Here is a 17,669-nt window from a genome sequence, read left to right on the forward strand (position 1 = left end):
TTAAAGTGTGTGTATGTGCAATGTGTTCAATCTAAATAACAGCTGGGATATGACAGTGGATGCAAATGTGGTTTTACATTTGAAATTAAAATATTTAAATGTTTTCTTTCATGATGCACTTTAGAATCCATTGTTTTGCAAATAAGAATAACTGTTCTCCTATTAATGAATACATGTGCTATCAAAAGTATACTATACATTCCAATATACCTGATTTAAATGTATACTATACATTCCAATATACCTGATTTCAAGGAGGTTGGAAAAGCATTTTCCACCCTATCATTTATTCACCATTTTTACTATGAAACTACCCCCATGTTTAGGTAAGACCAGCCTTTACCAATGCTCAGACAGTTCAGTGATCTCTCATATATTAACCAATTACACTGGCTTTGTGTTAATTCTTTATTGTAATAAATATTTATATTCTAATATTTGTTGGAATTGAATGGGATATCATAAAGGTAAAATAAACCTACAGTACACCACACATGGATCTAGTTTGAGTTAAAAAAAAAAATCTGAGTAGTTACAATAAGTATCCAAACAGTTCTTGTACTATCCCTAGTTTCTGGTGAGATATAATGCAACTGTACGAGACTCACTTCTAGTTTTAGGGTTGTGACACACGGGCAGATTTGGGGAGATTTAGTCGCCTGGCGACTAATCGCCTCTTCTTCTGGACGACAATCTCCCCATCCGCTATAATGAAAAGTTGCCTGCGCTTAAGCACACGCAGCGCTACGTTTTCCGAAGTTGCCTCACGTGGAGACTTCGGGCGACTTCGGAAAATGAAGTGCCATGTGTGCTTTAGCGCAGGCGACTTTTCATTATAGCGGACAGGAAGACATGCAAAGGCAGTTCGGGGAGATTGTCACCCAGAAGAAGAGGCTATTAGTTGCCAGGAGACTAGATCTCCCCGAATCTGCCCGTGTGTCACAACCCTAAGGAGAAAAAGAAGTACAAGTATGGGACCTGAATGCTCAGGACCTGAGTTTTCGAGTATTTCCATAATTTGGATCTCCATAACTTACGTCTACTAAAACATTATTTAAGGGGTCTGTTTATCAAACCTCAAATGTTTCTGGTCTAGTTTTTTAAAGGGGACAAAATTTGCGGTATATTTATCAAAGAGTGATTCATCCCATTCATTTCTATGGGATTTTATTTAGAGGGGAAAAAAAACTCAAACTCTTTGAGATTTATTATGCTTCAAAACTGCTAAAAATCTGAAAATACTCCAGCTAGAACCCGTCAAAATCATGTTAAAGTCAATGGCAGATGTCCCTTTAACAATTTGAAGATGTTTCTTGTCTTCATGATCTTCAAGGGTTTTGGGCTGGTTTTCATTCGATAATCCGAAAAAGTCAGGTTTTCCGGGCGACAACTGAAAAAAGTTGCCAGATTCGAGCATCAAATAAAAAAAGTTGCAATTCCACTTGATGCATGATTTTGACGCACATTTTCCCACAGCAACGTTTTCAATCAGATTTATTGGTAAATTACGGTCATTGGAGTTTTGGGAGTTTGGTCACATTTTTTTTTATTATAGTGAGAAAAAGTCAAGTTTTAGTAACGACCCCCAAAGTGTTAAACAATCCCAATAAGATTGTTTTGCCTCCAATAACAAAAGAGAGAGAAACAAGAAACCATTTTTAAAAATTGTAATAATTTGATTAAAATAGAATATATGGGAGATGACTTTCCTGTAATTCAGAACTTTCTGGATAACGGTTTTCCAGATAGCCGATCCCAGACCTGTACTGTAGATCTGTCGGCAGAGATGTAACACAGCACTGCAGAATTTTTCTCTTCTCAAGTAAAATCAATAGGAAAGAATGTGATGCAACCAAAATACAGAATAGTCATTGTAATATTTTATTGTTACAAATAATATTTACAGTCGACTTCTCTTGAAGCGCAGGATCAGGCACTTATACAGACACCGCTAAAGTATTGTACACTTGCTAAACCAAAAATTACTTTCTTCTGCTGTTGACCAATCCTCTGGGAGCTTTGGAATTCCATCTAATGTTTTCAGGTTTGGCAAAATGGAGAACACTCTAAAATATAGAAAGATCCAAAAATAAACATTGTCTCTATTAGCACAAGCACTTGGATTGTATGCTCTATGGGGCAGGGGCTTTATTTTTTGTGTCGTAACAATTAGCAGTAGCACTTAATCAATACTGTATTTGTATATATTTGTATTCTTTTATTGTATTGCTCTGGGGGTAATGTATTGTTGCAATGAACAAGTAGGTTTCTATGAATAAACATATACATACACGAGTGGTGCCTTAATTGCCCTATTCTTTCCAGGAGAACAGCAACAAAATTACCTTCACTAAGAGCAGCTGCATCCCTTCATTCCAAATTTTTTGAAGTCGAAGAAAAATCGTTTGATCGATGGATGAAATCCTTCGAATCGTTCGATTCGAAGGATTTCATCGAACAATTTTACTTTGACCGCAAATGGCCAAATTCAATGTAAAAAAACTTCGACTTTGATATTCGAAGTCGAAATATTCCAATTCAATGGTCGAATTTCGAAGCTTTTTCTACTTCAAAATTCGACCCTTGATAAATCTGCCCCAGGTGTTAATTTGCTACGACTAAGCGTATTCATCAAAATGTGAAAATTCGTCTTGTCAAATGAACGCTGGTATACTTTCGCTAGCGAAAATTTCTTCCTAGCGAAGCTTCATTAAAATACTTAGGTTTCGTCAATATAAATATGGCGGGTACATACAGGTCATATGTATGTATTTATATTAGTGATGTTGGAGAAATTGCTGGAAGTGTCCAAGGAAGCAAAATAAAAACAAAAGAGATCTTCTCTTCTCCTCGATTGCCCTAAAAACAAGCCTACCCTAAAACAAATGTGGCATGAGCTTCATGGTTAAAAAAGTGTCAATAATATATATTCAACAGTTACAATTTTTAAACATAATCCTACATTAAAATATGGAAAAACGCCAGCATTTTGTCTTTTTCTATGACTTTTTTTGAATACAGGATTTGTCACTGACAATGTAATGTTAAAGATGTCGCTTCGTCTTAATAATTCGCTAGGTAGAACCAGGTGAAGACGATTTTGACAAAAAGGGTAACATATTGAAAAGTTTATACTTTAATAAATGAATAAATCATTCACCTGAGCGAAAATTCTCTAGCACTGAGCTTTTCACTAGTGAATTGTCTTCTTCACCTTTTAGTAAATTGGCAAATTCCTTGTGAATTTTGACCAAAAAAAAACCCAATTTGCCCTTTAGTAAATGTGCCCCCAAGATTAAAGGCAAGCTTTAACTGAATAAAAAATCACGTGTAGTGCCAAGCAGAGCTTCCTGTAGGCTTCCAGCCCCCTAAAGTGCTGCCGATAGCCAATGAGAACCCACATATGGCTCCTCTGGAACTTTTTGCATGCGTGTGTTGCTTCCTAATTCTTTTTAAATTTCAGTGTGGTTTTTGGGTAAAAAGGTTGGGGACCCATGTTATAGAATGTCCTTTTTCTAGCAACTTTGCAATTGGCCCTAATTTGTTTTGTATTATTTGCCTTCCTCTTCTTCATCTCTCCAGCTTTCAAATGGGAGTCACTGACCCTGAAAGCTTGTGCACTTACATTTTACTATTATTGGTACTTTGAATTCCTTGTCTTGCTATTCAGTTCCTCTCCTATTCATGTTCCAGTCATTTAAACCACTGCCTGGTTAGTAAGGTAAATAAGATGCTAGCAACAAACTGGAGAGCATCTGAACAAAAATCTAAATATCTGAAAAACCTCAACAAAAACTAAATATGAAAACCATTGCAAATTGTATGTCATACTAAAAGTTAATTTAAAGGGGAACTATCACAAAAATGAAAATTTAATATAAGTTTCATCATAATGAGATAAGAACCGTTCTAAATACAATCAATTAAAAATGATTTAATGTTTCTGAAATAATGAAGTTCATCTTCACTGTTCCTCTCTCAGCATCTGTTTCTCTTCATTCTGTCTTCATGCAGGAGTTCGGTGTCAGATAGCCATTGACAGTTAGATCCAATATATCTTATAGGGGGCTCCTTTTGCCTAGAAGATGTATTAGAGCTCACTCTATTAAAATCACCAGACATCATGTCTCTCTACATGCAGGATTTGTGCAAAAGGCAGTTATTTAGTAATTCATCTGCTAGGAAAGGAAGCCCTCCCTATAAGTAGTGGTGTAACTACCAGGGGGAGCAGGGGGTGCAATTGCACCAGTGACCGCTTCCCCTCGGGCCCGCCGGAGATCATGTGGCGGTAAGGAAACCGAGTGTCTAGAGGGAGGGGCGAGTGCACATCCTGCACCTGGGCCCAGAAGCAGTTAGTTACGTTACTGCCTATAAGATATATTGGATCTAACTGTCAATGACTATCTGACACCTAAGTGCTGCAAAAAGACATGTGTAATTTGCTGCTGCGATGAAACACACATCAGTAAGATTGAGAGAACACAGTGTTGAACGTACTGCTACATCTTGTGGACTAAATATAGAAATATTGTAGAAATGCCTCTAAAATCTAAGTGCAATACTGCGTCTTTATTTCTCTATCTTGATACAAAATGGAATGCATACTTTTTTTTTTACAGTGCTCAGTTGAACTATTTCAGTGGTAAGACTTACTGTAGCCGGTAGTCTTCGAAAAACTCACATGGATTGGACTTCAGTACAAGGGACTCCAGTGGAGAATGCTTCAAGTTTGAAAGGCCACTCAGTGTTTCAATGTTATTCTCAGATAGCGACAGGTGCTGAATTGCAGGCAGTTTTGGCAATTTTTTAAAAGATGTAAAGTAATTTCTGCTTAAATTTAATTCGGTGCACCTGGGGACAGAAAAAGATTATGCACAAAGTCAATTATGTTCAAATGTATTTTCTATAAACACACAAGAATAATATGTTGTTTTGTATAAAATAATTATACATGAACAAAGTAAGAAAGGGTAAGATTTGCTAATGAGTTTCAAGACCTGTCATGTTTTTAATCCACTGATACCTCCGCACATTCCTCCACCATTTTGCACAGGTCCAGATCCTTGACCCAAGTCTCAAGTCACCAGTTAGCACATGTTCTAGTTGCTTAGTCATTTCTATAGACAGGGAAGTGCACATTCCTGATACCAAGGGGGTTATTTACTAAACTCCGAATGCAAAAATCATGAAAAATGGGTGATTTTGTTTTGATAATATCACAAATTTTTCTGAATTGATTAAACACCAAGGATGGAAAAGTCTGAATTAGAAAATCCGGCATCTCAGACCTGTCAAGGTTGCATATAAGTCAATGGGAGAAGTGCCAATGATTTTTGATGTGGGCTGGGTTTTGTGCAATACTCTGAGTTTTTGGGCAAAAAAAATCCAATCCTGCAAAGCAATATTAGGGAAAATGTAATAATAAATAAGCGTAAAAAAAACTCGAGCAGATTTGATGGAGTTTGTAGCAGAAAATGTTGAGATAAAATCGGACTTTGATAAATAACCCCCCAAGTGTTACCAGCTCATAAGAAAGTTATAGTTCTCCCCAAATCTGCACTACCCTGACTGTAGCCATGAGACACCACCTAGCACATGTGCATATATCTCACCAAAGCCATGTGTAGAACTCACCTGCAACTACAGATTCAACTGCAGATCTTAGATCTTATTCATAAATCATTGTCTAGAACATGTGTCGATCCCTAGGGCAAGTGCACTGTCCTTAGGATATAATCATCAGCCTGTAACCTATACATGAGTCGCCAGATTTAAACCTCTCTAACCCTAGTCATGTGCAGATATTTTCCCATGAGCCACCGGCTAGTGATAACATAATTATCCAGGCAATACCTAGCATGCACAACAGTTCAGACCCATTGGGGTAAATTTACTTAGGTCCAAATTTTCGCTTCAAAATCTTCGCCATACTTCGCGCAACTATGTCCCACGTTTCTCGCTATGTCTACTGTAAATGTATCCATCAAAATGCCACAATTCGGCTCGGCAGATAAACACTGGTGTATTTTCTTAGTAAATTCTCTAGCGTTACTTTCTTCCTAGTGAAACTTTGTTAACATACTTACGTCAATTTATATATTTTTATATGAAGGGCATAGGTCATATGTATGTATTTATTAGTGATTTTGGTAAAATTGCTGGAAATGGCCACTTATTATTAAAAATGTCCAAGGAAGCAAAATAAAGACAAAAGAGATCCTTTTTGTCCTAGACATAAGCATACCCTAAAACAAATGTGGCAACATAATCCCACATTAAAATGTGAAAAAACGCCAGCATTTTTCTTTTTTTGTTAATTTTTTGAATCCAAGATCTGATGTCCCTGACATAGTAATGTTGAGGATGAAGCTTCATCTTAACAATTCAGCAGGTAGAACCAAGTGAAGTAGATTTTGGAGAAAAGGGTAACATACTGGAAAGTTTACAATTTGATACATTTGTGGATTAACGATCGTTCGCCTGAGTGAAACTTCACCTGGCAAAATGGAGCAAAGGTTCTTTAGTGCTGAGCTTTTTTGCTAGTGAATTGTCTTTTTTTGACTTTTAGTAAATTTGGCTGCAAATTGTTATTTTGGCGAATTTTCACCAAACCCCCCCCCCACACACAATTTGCCCTTTAGTAAATGTGCCCCCTTGTGTCAAAAGCAACACTGACAAACACTCAGAACTCCATCCAGGATAATAAAACGCTCCCCAAGCTTTCTGCTCCAATTTGATTGCAAAATTCAAGGAACCATTTAAATGCCTTGTCTCTCAAACTATTTTTTATAAGAATCACAGCTAAAAGCTTAGTTCTGTTAACACTATTAACCCCTACTACCATAGTAAAAGTTTAGCTTCCCCATCAATGCTCCATTTGCTGTGCTTTTCCAACCAAGAACAACTATATTAACAATAATTGCAGTGGTTTCATTTCTATATCTGGAAAATACTATGTAGTGATCAAAATGCTCAGAAATGTGAAGGATCATTTACCATTATTGTCAAGTGTCCCAAGAGGTTTGTGTGCTTTCCAGGGAAATAATCTCCAATCATGTCTAGATGTCTTGATCATTTATAGAAGAGTGCTACATGGTATTGCAATTCAGTTTACTGTAGATCATTAACTATAGTTTGATTTGTATATTTCATATTTTAATGCACGTTTTTCTGAGGGGGGGAGTCATAGAAATAGTCCCTAATAAATCCTAAATATCATTATCAGCAGGTGCACAACTTGGGAAAAAAAAGACAAAAAAAAAATGAAACACACCATACTAAATAATATATAAAGGTTAAACAAACACAATGTGTTTGTTTTGTCATCAATATGGATTCTTGCAACTGAGTTTGGATAAAGTACAAGGCACTATTTCCTCATTACAGAGAAAAAGGAAATCATTTTAAAAAATGAGAATTAATTGCTTAAAATGGACTCTATAGGGAATGACCTTCATGTAATTTGGAACTTGCTGGATATTGGGTTTTCTGGATAAGAAATTCATGCCTGTATGGCATCCAGCATTTACATCTGTGTCTGGTTGGTTATATCTAATTGCAGCACAAGTGATTACAATGGGATGTAGCAATTCTTTGTACTAAAATACACCCTGGAATAAAATTAAACCTCTATTTTAAGGTCTCTATGGCTGCTTTCTCTAGTTTACCATGCAAGACCAAAGCTGGATCTGCTATAAATGTTAGGGGAAATATACAAACCTTGGCAATCTTATGGCACTCAAGTCTTTCAAAGAATTGTCAACCAGCCAGAGTCTTTCTACTCGTATGAGCCTTCGAAGAATCCTGTGAAAATTATTTTGTTGATAAGGATCTCCAAGGCTCTGGTATGAGAGATTTACATTCTAGAAATAAAATTTAGATTGTATTAATAGCAGTTAATTCCATTTATGGTCAAAATGTGATGGAATAAGTTATTTTTATTGTTCTCATTAAAACAACTAATCCCTAATCCTTCCGGCAAAAAGGTAGTTTACGAAAAAAAATTGTGAGTATTGGGATGCTGACAAAATGAGTGAACACAAGTGATGGAAGTAAACACTCTAAACTGCTTAGCTATCCCTGAATATTTCTATGTTTAGGATTAAGCCCCTGGGCATTTAGTCTAACCTAACTAGAGAAGCATGGAGTTAGCCCAACACATCCCCCTTGTGGTCACCCACCAGAAATGCCAGCCCTTCATCCTATGGATGTTTCATTACCTCCTAAAAAAAAGACAAAATAAAAACAAATTGTGCACTGTGTCTGATGGCATTTTGGGTATAATAGGGCTTGGTCAAAAGAAAACATGGTGGGGGTATTTTTAAAAAGCTTTTTCTCATTTTTATTATTAAAAAAAAATCGAACAAACTCCCAACCACGAATACTCTTAATTTGCTAAAAAACATGAATCGAAAAAGCATGTGCGAGAAAAGTTTCGACAAAATCATGGGACTTTTTTTAATTGTCGCCCGAAAAACATTTTGAAAACCATCGTCAAACAGCCCGAAACCGTCGAAGATCATGAAGGCAAAAACATCTTCCAATTGTAATAGGGACATATACCATTGCCTATTACATGACTATGACAGGTTTTAGCTGGAGGATTTTTGGAGCTTGGAGTATAATAAATCTCAAAAAATTCTCGTTTTTTCCCCCCTCTAAAAGTTTTCCCTGAAAAACTCGACCAGAAAAATTTGAGGCTTAATACATAGGCCCCAAAACATCTGTGTTGTAGACTGTAGTACATAAATCATTAGAGCAAGCTATTTCAAACAGTCAGTGGCAACTAAGAATTAGCAGGGGAACATGATATAACAGCATGAGGTTCCAAATCGGCAACTGTCAGAGCACCAGCTGCCTCTTTTACGGTTGTACCAAATGTGGAATGTACAGTAGATCACCATTACTTATGGTAACAGAAAGGGCACCATATAATGCGTCATCCAATGGAAAGGGCCAGATCTATGCCAGTGTGACATGCACAAACAGCAGTATAGATATGGGACCTGTTAACCAGAATGCTCGGGACCTGGGGTTTTCCGGATAACAGATTTTTCTGTAATTTGGATGTTTCTACCTTAAGTCCACTCGAAAATCATGTAAACATTAAATAAACCCAATAGGCTGGCTTGGCCTCCAATTGGGATTAATTATATCTTAGTTTGGATCAAGTACAAGGTACTGTTTTATTATTATAGAGAAAAAGGAAATCATTTTGGAACATTTGGATTATTTGTATAATTTGTATTATTATGGATTATTTGTATATTATCTTTCTGGATAATGGTTTTCCGAATAATGGATCCCAGACCTGTACATATACAAATGCCAGACACATATTGGGACAACAAGCAAGTTTTAGGGTGTGCAAATAATTCATCTGCTTCAGACTGACAAAGGGGAGCAATTTTTAGAAAAGGCAATTTTTGCATCACTACAGATGTATTGTTATCACTTGTAGTAAAGGATTCTGAGCAGTAAAATGGCAGGTCTGACTGATGAAGGCAGCTCCAACACCTTTCATTATACGGCATGACTCCAGACTGACGGGAGCAGAGCTCATCCATGTTCCTCATGCCCATCAGTGTATAATGTTACCTGGATATACAGTATTTATTTAATTCCCTCTTCCTTTCATTGTTCATGGCAATTTTTGTAAATCAAGAACATGAATAATATATGTAAAATATATGCATCATCACCTTCTTCGATTTGCAACCAATCAACTAGGCAGCACGAATTCTGGAACATTACTAGCAGCTTAACTAAAGAACATTCATGGAACACTAAACAGGACATCCTGGATTTTGTTCTGAAAAACTCAATTAGTCTTTGAATTTATATGAAAAGTCTTGGATATCTGTTGTTTGCAAAAGCAGAAGGACAGTTCCACAATGAAGGACATAAAATGTAAGTGTTATTTTCATGTATAAGTAATCCCTGGGTGACTCCCCTGACAGCCCACAGTGCCAGGCAGCATTTTATGCTTGGGTTGTAAGTCAGCCATGTGTTCTGTTTGTTATGTATTCATCCGCAGCAATCAGCCTTGCTGGAGGAGTCCTCTTATTTCCCTAGGGCAGCCTCTGCCTATGCAGGCAAAAGTACAACTGCTCTTCTTCTACAAAATTGAAAGGAACGTCTCTTTAGGCTAGACTGTCCTTTTTGTATTGCCTTTGTATGCCTTAGCAATGTCCCACATGGTCATCTTTTATATATTATATTTAGGTCAACAGCAAGTGAGTTACTCTATGTCTATTGAAACCATGACAAGATGTCACATAAACTGCAAGCTGAACAAAAAAATGAAACAGACTGGGATGTTGGAAAGCTGGATGCGCTGCCATTAATGCCTGATTGTTTGTTTCAATGGAAGCAGTCACCTGAAACCTCTCTCACAATACAGATCAGTCAATGGAGATTTGTGTGTTACATGAACTTTGAAATAAATGTTATAAGGAGGGACATGCTGTAATTCTCGCAGTTAACGCAGGTTGTGCTTGAAAAACCTTACAATTTATTGCACGGCATGCGTAGTGTGTTCATATCTGTGAATAAACTAATGTATTAGGGATGTTATCTGCAATTCAGATCACTTATAATTGTTCTTCTTACTGAATCATTCCACATGAATAGTATCAAGCGTACAAACACAACATAAGCCATGGTCCCCTGTGCTCCATGTGCACAAAGTTATCCATATTTCTGATCTTCAAAAAACTTCTTTGGATTGGTGAGGACATCTAACAGTTGCATGATTTCAACAGGTTTTTGCTGCGGTATTTTTGGATTTCAAGCAGCTTTGAAGCATAATACATCTCGAAAAATTCCAAATTCAAGTTTTTCTCCCTAAAAAACTAAACCAGAAAAAAATCGAGGCTTCATAAATAAAGTACTCCTGCCGAGTTCATTTAGAAGTCAATGGCAGATGTCCCGTTGATATCCTGATCCTGGTTTCATTCAATAATCAGAACATTTCATGGTTTGGGGCGTCAAATATACGAAAAAAGTCTGTTTTCTGCAACTAATCCGCAAAAAATCAGATGATTCGGATATTTGCACGATTTTATTGATTCTTTTCCTGCATAAGAAAAGTTTGTGAAAATGTATTGATAAATAGGAGGAAAAAGTCTGTGTAGATTTGGTCAGAGTGACTTTCAGAAAATAGTGAGAACGTTTCGGATATTGATAAATAACCCCCCTAATGTCTCTGTAAGCAGATAACAATGGGGTACCAAGAAAAACACTAGTGGGTCCCAGTCTCCACAGACTCCTTCAGCCTAAATTACCCAGAGTCATACCAACAGCTGAAATCTCTCTATATCCACCAGTTACTAATGAATATACAGTGCTACGCAATATGTTGGCGCTATATAAATACATGTTAATAATAATTATATACAGAATAAAGCATCACTTGTTAGTACTGAAGTACAGGGATCCAGAGAGAAATGTTTGTCTGAACCTTTTTGTCAATTAAATCTCTGGCTGCAGACATTTTCATTAAGTGAAAGTTTGAAAGAAGAGCTCATTTACTTCAGTGTGACAAAATTGGTATAAATTCATCCCCAGTGATGACTGATGGAGTTTATTATAGCGATAACAAGTAGAGGGGCACTCGCTAGCAGCTGAATTACAAGCCTAAGACAGAAAACAAATGCACAAAGTACAAAAGTGTTTCTAATTCAAATAAGATAATAAAAATAATAATAATGTGTTGGTAGGCATGGTAACACTTTCACTCAGGAAAAAAAGGTAATGTGCCACTTAATGAATTCTTACTGCACAAATCTGTATCCTAAAATAACTGTCAGTGCAATGGCCATATTGTTTGTAGAGCAGGCACTCAAAGAGCAATCTTCCAGGTGTTTCATGTTCTCACACCACTTAAGCATAGACTATAATTAAGTGTTGTGAGAACACAAAACGAGTAAGGCTGTAATACTGTGATATCTGCTCCCTCAAGCTGAAGGCTCAGGGCAAAGCACCTGGGCATCCTCATATACATGGTGAATCTCACAAAAAAACCTTTTTTGAAGGAATAGTAATGGTACAGCTCCATAGGTGTTATACCCCACCATCCACCTTGATTCTTCAGCATAAGAAGCTAGATAAAGGTGCTACACTAGACAGACCACTTTGATCCATATGATGTTATGTTCTAGGTATTCTTACAACATATCCACCAGCCACCACCCAGAGTTATTCATGACCATAGTGACCATAGTATTTGGATGTGATAGAGACCTTATACTGTAAGCTCCACTGGGGCAGGGACTGATGTGAATGATGGATTATCTGTAATGCTGAATAAGCAACCTACTCAACTTAGGCTTTGAATTTCTGCTACATTGGTTGCTTGAATTAATTTAGCCTAGCAGCCAGGCAGCAAATCAGGAGACCAACAGTCGCTGGCCTTAAAATAACATTGAAATATTAACTTGTGAACGGACAGGACAACCTGCTGTACACCTCAGTTACTAAGAAGCCTGCAGATGAATGAATGAAACAACTAAAATGAATTCCCTGCTAAAAGGGATCTATGAAGTTCTCTTTTTATTCAAAACTGGGCAACCTAAAGCATTCAGGTGTTCCTGACCAACAATTCCCAACTCCCTAATTCAACAACCAAACCATCCAGATGTTGAAGCAAAACTTTCAAAAATATAAATGGTGGCTCATGCATTCATATTGCATATAGTGTAGTTGTTCAATGTAATCCTTATTCACTGTGGAGTCTAGTTTTGCACGGGTTGTCAAAGGAGAAGGAAATGTCCAATCATTGGGAGGTGACAAATTTTAGGGCACCCCCAAGGATTGTAATTGTTTACCTGATACCCAAGCTGATGCTCCTGTTAGCAGAAAACCGCACCAGGCCAGTATACTTGTGTATGAGCAATCCTCTTCCTCCCTTATTTTTTTTTGGCTATTCACAAGCAGCACACAAACAGGAAGATGATTGCTCACATGTACCCTGGGCGGAGCAGTTTTTTGCTAACAGAATCACCTGTCCCATCTATCAGGCAAGTTATTACAATCCTTGGGGGATGCCCTAACATTTGGCAGCCCCCAACAATTGGACGTTTTCATCTTTTTTAAAGGGGCAAATTTCACCTCTGTCAAAATGAGCCAAATAATTCACTGTGAGTATCAAAACACCCCATGTAATATACTTCACTTTAAAGAGAAATAACAAGCTCTTTATTATGAGGCTCAGCTTTCCCTTCATTGTTACCTGTGTCCTGTGCTTATAGATAATGGTTAATTATACATTGAGTAAATTATACAGTGTGTTTACTGGATAATAATTTGATTAACTGCATTCTCCTTTAACATTTTTTTTAACAATAGTGTTTGCACTGTAATACAACAAATCAAACGATACTACTGAATTATACCTATAGGCAGAATGTATTTCCAACACAAGTTCTATTGCTGCGCCTGTGTTGACGGAGTTGTTTGTGTATATTGACAGTATAACCTAAGCTGACCATTAGTGATGGTCGAATTTGCGCTGTGTTGCTTAGCCGGAAAATTAGTGAATTTCCTGTGAAATTCGTGAAACGGTGAAAAATTCGCGAAATGACGCCAGTGTCTCGTTTTTGACACCGGCGCCTGTTTTTGACGCCGGGGCCCGTTTTTTGACGCCTGCGGCTGTTTTTTCGACGCGGGAGAATTTTTCTTTGTCGCCGGCGAATTTTTTTGGGCAAATTTTCATGGGCGTTTCGTGAATTTATTCGCTGGCGGCGAATCGCACAAATTCGCTGTGAATTTGCGTCTGGCAAATAAATTCGCCCATCACTACTGACCATATATGCACAGATTGAAGCTGCTGATTTTCCTCTTCCGATCAAGATGGCAGCTTATCTGTCCCGTATGGTCCCTCTTTGACTTCCGTCCCACCTGATATCTATCAACAGGTTTGAAAATGCCATTGGGGTAAAGACTGCATCAATGGTTTGATTCGGTCCTCTACTAAAGGCTTGCATTGGTGGCCTGATATGGCCCAGCACATAGGTGCCCATATTGGTGTTTGTTGACTTTGCCAAATGATAAAATCTTCAGGGGTATGGGACAGAAGCGGTCTATTATTTACTAATGAAAGAAAGAAAAAAAATTCTCATGTATTTTGACACATCCGTTATTTTTTTCTGGTTAAATTGAAGCCAACTCTATTGTAAATATCAACTGTGAAAAATTGGGAATTTAAAGCAGCGTTGGCAGTTTTTGAAAACACAAAATAATGCCATGGCTTGTACATTATGTCTCTCGGCCTTACCACACACTGCTCCCAGTTTTCTTGGAGTCGCTTTCTCCATATCTCCTTATCTGGGATGTGTATTTCTTCCTGGAAAAGATGCAGCTCTCCTCTGGTTACAAGTTCCTCAAACGATGGCCCTTTGTTCCAATGAAGAATGTGAGCACGTCGGAAACAAAAAGGATCACATTTCAATTATACTGAACGCTAAGTAAAAATGAGGAAACTGTAATGAGTTAAAGTCACAGTAGTCGTTGGCACTGGTGGGGAAACAGGGCTATTTAGTACAGCATAAGGAAATGCATTTCAACAATAAGAATGCTATTACTTTACCTTCCCTTACTCTGGGGCAGCGAATTTGAGTCCCTTGAACATCGTGTTCTTTTAACTTGTGCCAAGTTAGATATTTGAACGGATCGCATGGAAGCTTGAAATACAGAGAAGAAAGAAAGCTAATTATTCTTTGAAGAATTCTCATGCTGTTTCATGGAACACTTGAAAATGATTTTCATACAAAAACCCAACATATTAAAACAAACAAAAGTCCTACAAGGATTTTTTTTAAGATCAAATCGTTTTTATTAATATATAAATTAAAGGGGTGATATCATTAAGAACGTGCAATGCTTAAAGGAAATAATCCTCTTGCCAGGCGACTAAATCTCCCCGAATCTGCCCATCTGCCCCAACCCTTATAAGGAGCCATTGAACCTGCCTGAATGTTTTAGGGAGGAACTCCATGGAGGATTTTGGAGCGATCCGACGTGCTGTGCAAAAACACAGGCGTCAAATCGGAGGCAACGGAAATAAGGTAAGTGAATGCATTGTCGGATGGTGTCGATCAGATGCGACTCGACTGTCAGATGCAGACTCAGCGTGCAGTGTCAGCATCCGACAGTCGTGTCGCGTTGAATCGACGCTGCATTTTTTTACAATGCATTCACTTACCTTATTTCCGCCTCATTTGACGCCTGCGGTTTTGCACAAGGTGTCGGATCCCTCCAAAATCATCTGTGGAGTTCCTCCCTTAATGGTGTGGGAGGAAACTAGAATAACTGGATAAAACTTATGCAGACACTAGGGGAACATACAAACTCTTTGCAGACAGAATTGCTACCCACTAGGCTATCATGCTTTTCCCTTTATTAGTTGATTCAATAGTTCATTAGCTCTCATACTTCTGTTATGTCTGAAATAAACATGGGTAAAAGGTTTCAGAACTATATATATATATACATATATATATATATTATCAAAACAGCCCTTAGTGAAAAAACAGCGTTCAACGGACATTGATTACAGGTAATGCTAAAATGCACATAAAATATAAAACAAGTTAGGGACCGCCATTCGGGGTTTACCTTGACGTGGTATGGTGGCTTATCAATTTTATGATCATAACTTTGTAACAAAATAACCCCTGTTTTGGGTACATATGCAATAGCATTTATTATACTTATATATACTTTAAAGCCTTTAGAGTGCTCCCACAACCCCCCTGTTTTGATATTATATATATATATATATATATATATATATATATATATATATATATATATATATATATATATACAGTATATATATATACGTGTATAATTCAGTAAATCAGAATAAACCACACAGCAAGAATCCTCTGCTTCCATCTGACTTATTTACCACTGAGCTGAAAGGGATGGATACTACCGTAATTATACCTTTGAACTCCAAACATAAATGAACTCCAGTCCCGATAGACTGAAGGGGGAAAATACTATGTAGGAAAAATTACTTTATCACTGAACAATTTTTTTTAAGCAAAATTATAAGTTTTTTTTTATTGCTTTGCGCTAATTAGCTGTAAAATAACATAAGGAAACATCTGTTTAAATACAAATATTAGCATTATCCCTTAGTAATCTAATACTTCCCAGGCATTTTTATTCCAGACGAGATCACACAACGAGCTACTGAGCCGATATAGCATCCAAGTGATTTGCTTTGCCCTCGGCATCTGTTAAACATTTTACAAATTTGTACAGTTGTCTCTAGAAGCCAATTGAACCATTAAACTTACATATTATTCCGATTTTGTAAAAGCAATGAAATATGATTAATTCTTTAGCTTCCCTTCTAAAAAGCAGCATATGCCAGATTTTTAATTAGTCCTTTAGTCCTTTTATTTTCCATTATGTATTCAGCAAAATATGAGTTTAGTATTGTGAATTGTTTGGACAGACACTTCCCATTTACATTATGAGCATCTCCATTTAGCCACAATTGGCAGCTTCCATATCATCTGCGTATCTCCTCATACAAAGTAATTGAGTATTTGGTTTTGTTGGTCTATAAAGATTAGTGAGAAGGGATATGGGATGGTGAGTGACATGTATAAATGCAAGGAAAGATCATTGAACAGAAAAAGACTTTAGGAGAAGAGACATGGAGAACAAACCATACTCAAATAGAGTATATTTGCCATTTAAAATAACCGGTATTTATATTAGATGCCGAAAATCAGTGCAGCACCTGCTGGTAACTGTAAGTTTTCTTAAACCGGTTTTGCTTTGATCCTTAATGGTATCATTTAACTTTAATTTCCCAAATGGGAAATGCTCTAAGTATCAGCATGGACAGCCTGCAATCGCTCGCATTTCCAGTCTACAGCTTTATCACTATAAACATTTTTAGCAGGAATTATGTACTCAGTATTTTTAAGGGAAATGGCTTAGGATGTGTGATATACAGTACATTTTGTTTTCTTCAATTTATACATAACATATGGGAGGGATACACTTAATTTACAGATAAGTAAAACATATTGTTTTTTTTAAATTTACTTTTATTATTATTTTTCGTTTTGTCAAACATACCCCTTGCCCCCCCGGGCTAAAACATAATGAAGAGAACATCACTGAGACAATATAAAGAACAAAGCTATATTGGTACATTATTCCACAAATCACTATGAAATGCAGATACTTGACATTTAGTTACTTTTGTTATTAGTAAAATACATTTATTCAGGTTTCCACATTTCCATGCTCAACTCTTGATTTCCCCTCTGCTCAGTTCCCTAATTGTCCTCATTATAATCTGCCTACTAATGGTTGCTCCTGGTTCCTCTCAGGTTTGGTGGTTCCCTGGTATGGTTTGAAAGTTCAAAGTAGAACATATTGTAAAGCAGCCTTTCCAACTGGCCACATGTGTGATAGACTGAACATAGTATCTCATATTTAACCTTCCCAGGAAAGTTGTAATTATCCTTTGGGAGATCATCTGTCAGCCTACCCACACATGTCCAGTAAGTCCTACATATCCCTGTACCTGGAAGCAACAAGATAATGATATGTTCTTTATTTTTTCCACCGGTATACTTAGGGCATAATGGTGGCACTTTGGTTGGAACAGCTGCCTCATAGTGCTGAACTTTTAAGCT

The 17,669-nt window shown here is 37.1% G+C and overlaps 1 long non-coding RNA gene across 2 annotated transcripts; it reads right to left on the reverse strand.

The window, feature by feature from the left end:
- Positions 1 to 1,762: 1,762 nt before the first annotated feature.
- Positions 1,763 to 7,857, reverse strand: LOC121394081. Of its 2 annotated transcripts, none has more exons than XR_005961496.1 (3): positions 7,720 to 7,857; positions 4,682 to 4,851; positions 1,763 to 2,066 (listed from the first exon to the last, which is right to left on the reverse strand). It is a non-coding gene; the product is annotated as an uncharacterized LOC121394081 (long non-coding RNA). The 2 variants fall into 2 exon arrangements; XR_005961495.1 differs by having other exon boundaries at positions 4,654 to 4,851.
- Between the last annotated feature and the right edge of the window lie 9,812 nt (positions 7,858 to 17,669).

Source organism: Xenopus laevis, chromosome 5S, assembly GCF_017654675.1.
Source record: "Xenopus laevis strain J_2021 chromosome 5S, Xenopus_laevis_v10.1, whole genome shotgun sequence".
Classification (NCBI taxonomy): Eukaryota; Metazoa; Chordata; class Amphibia; order Anura; family Pipidae; genus Xenopus; species Xenopus laevis.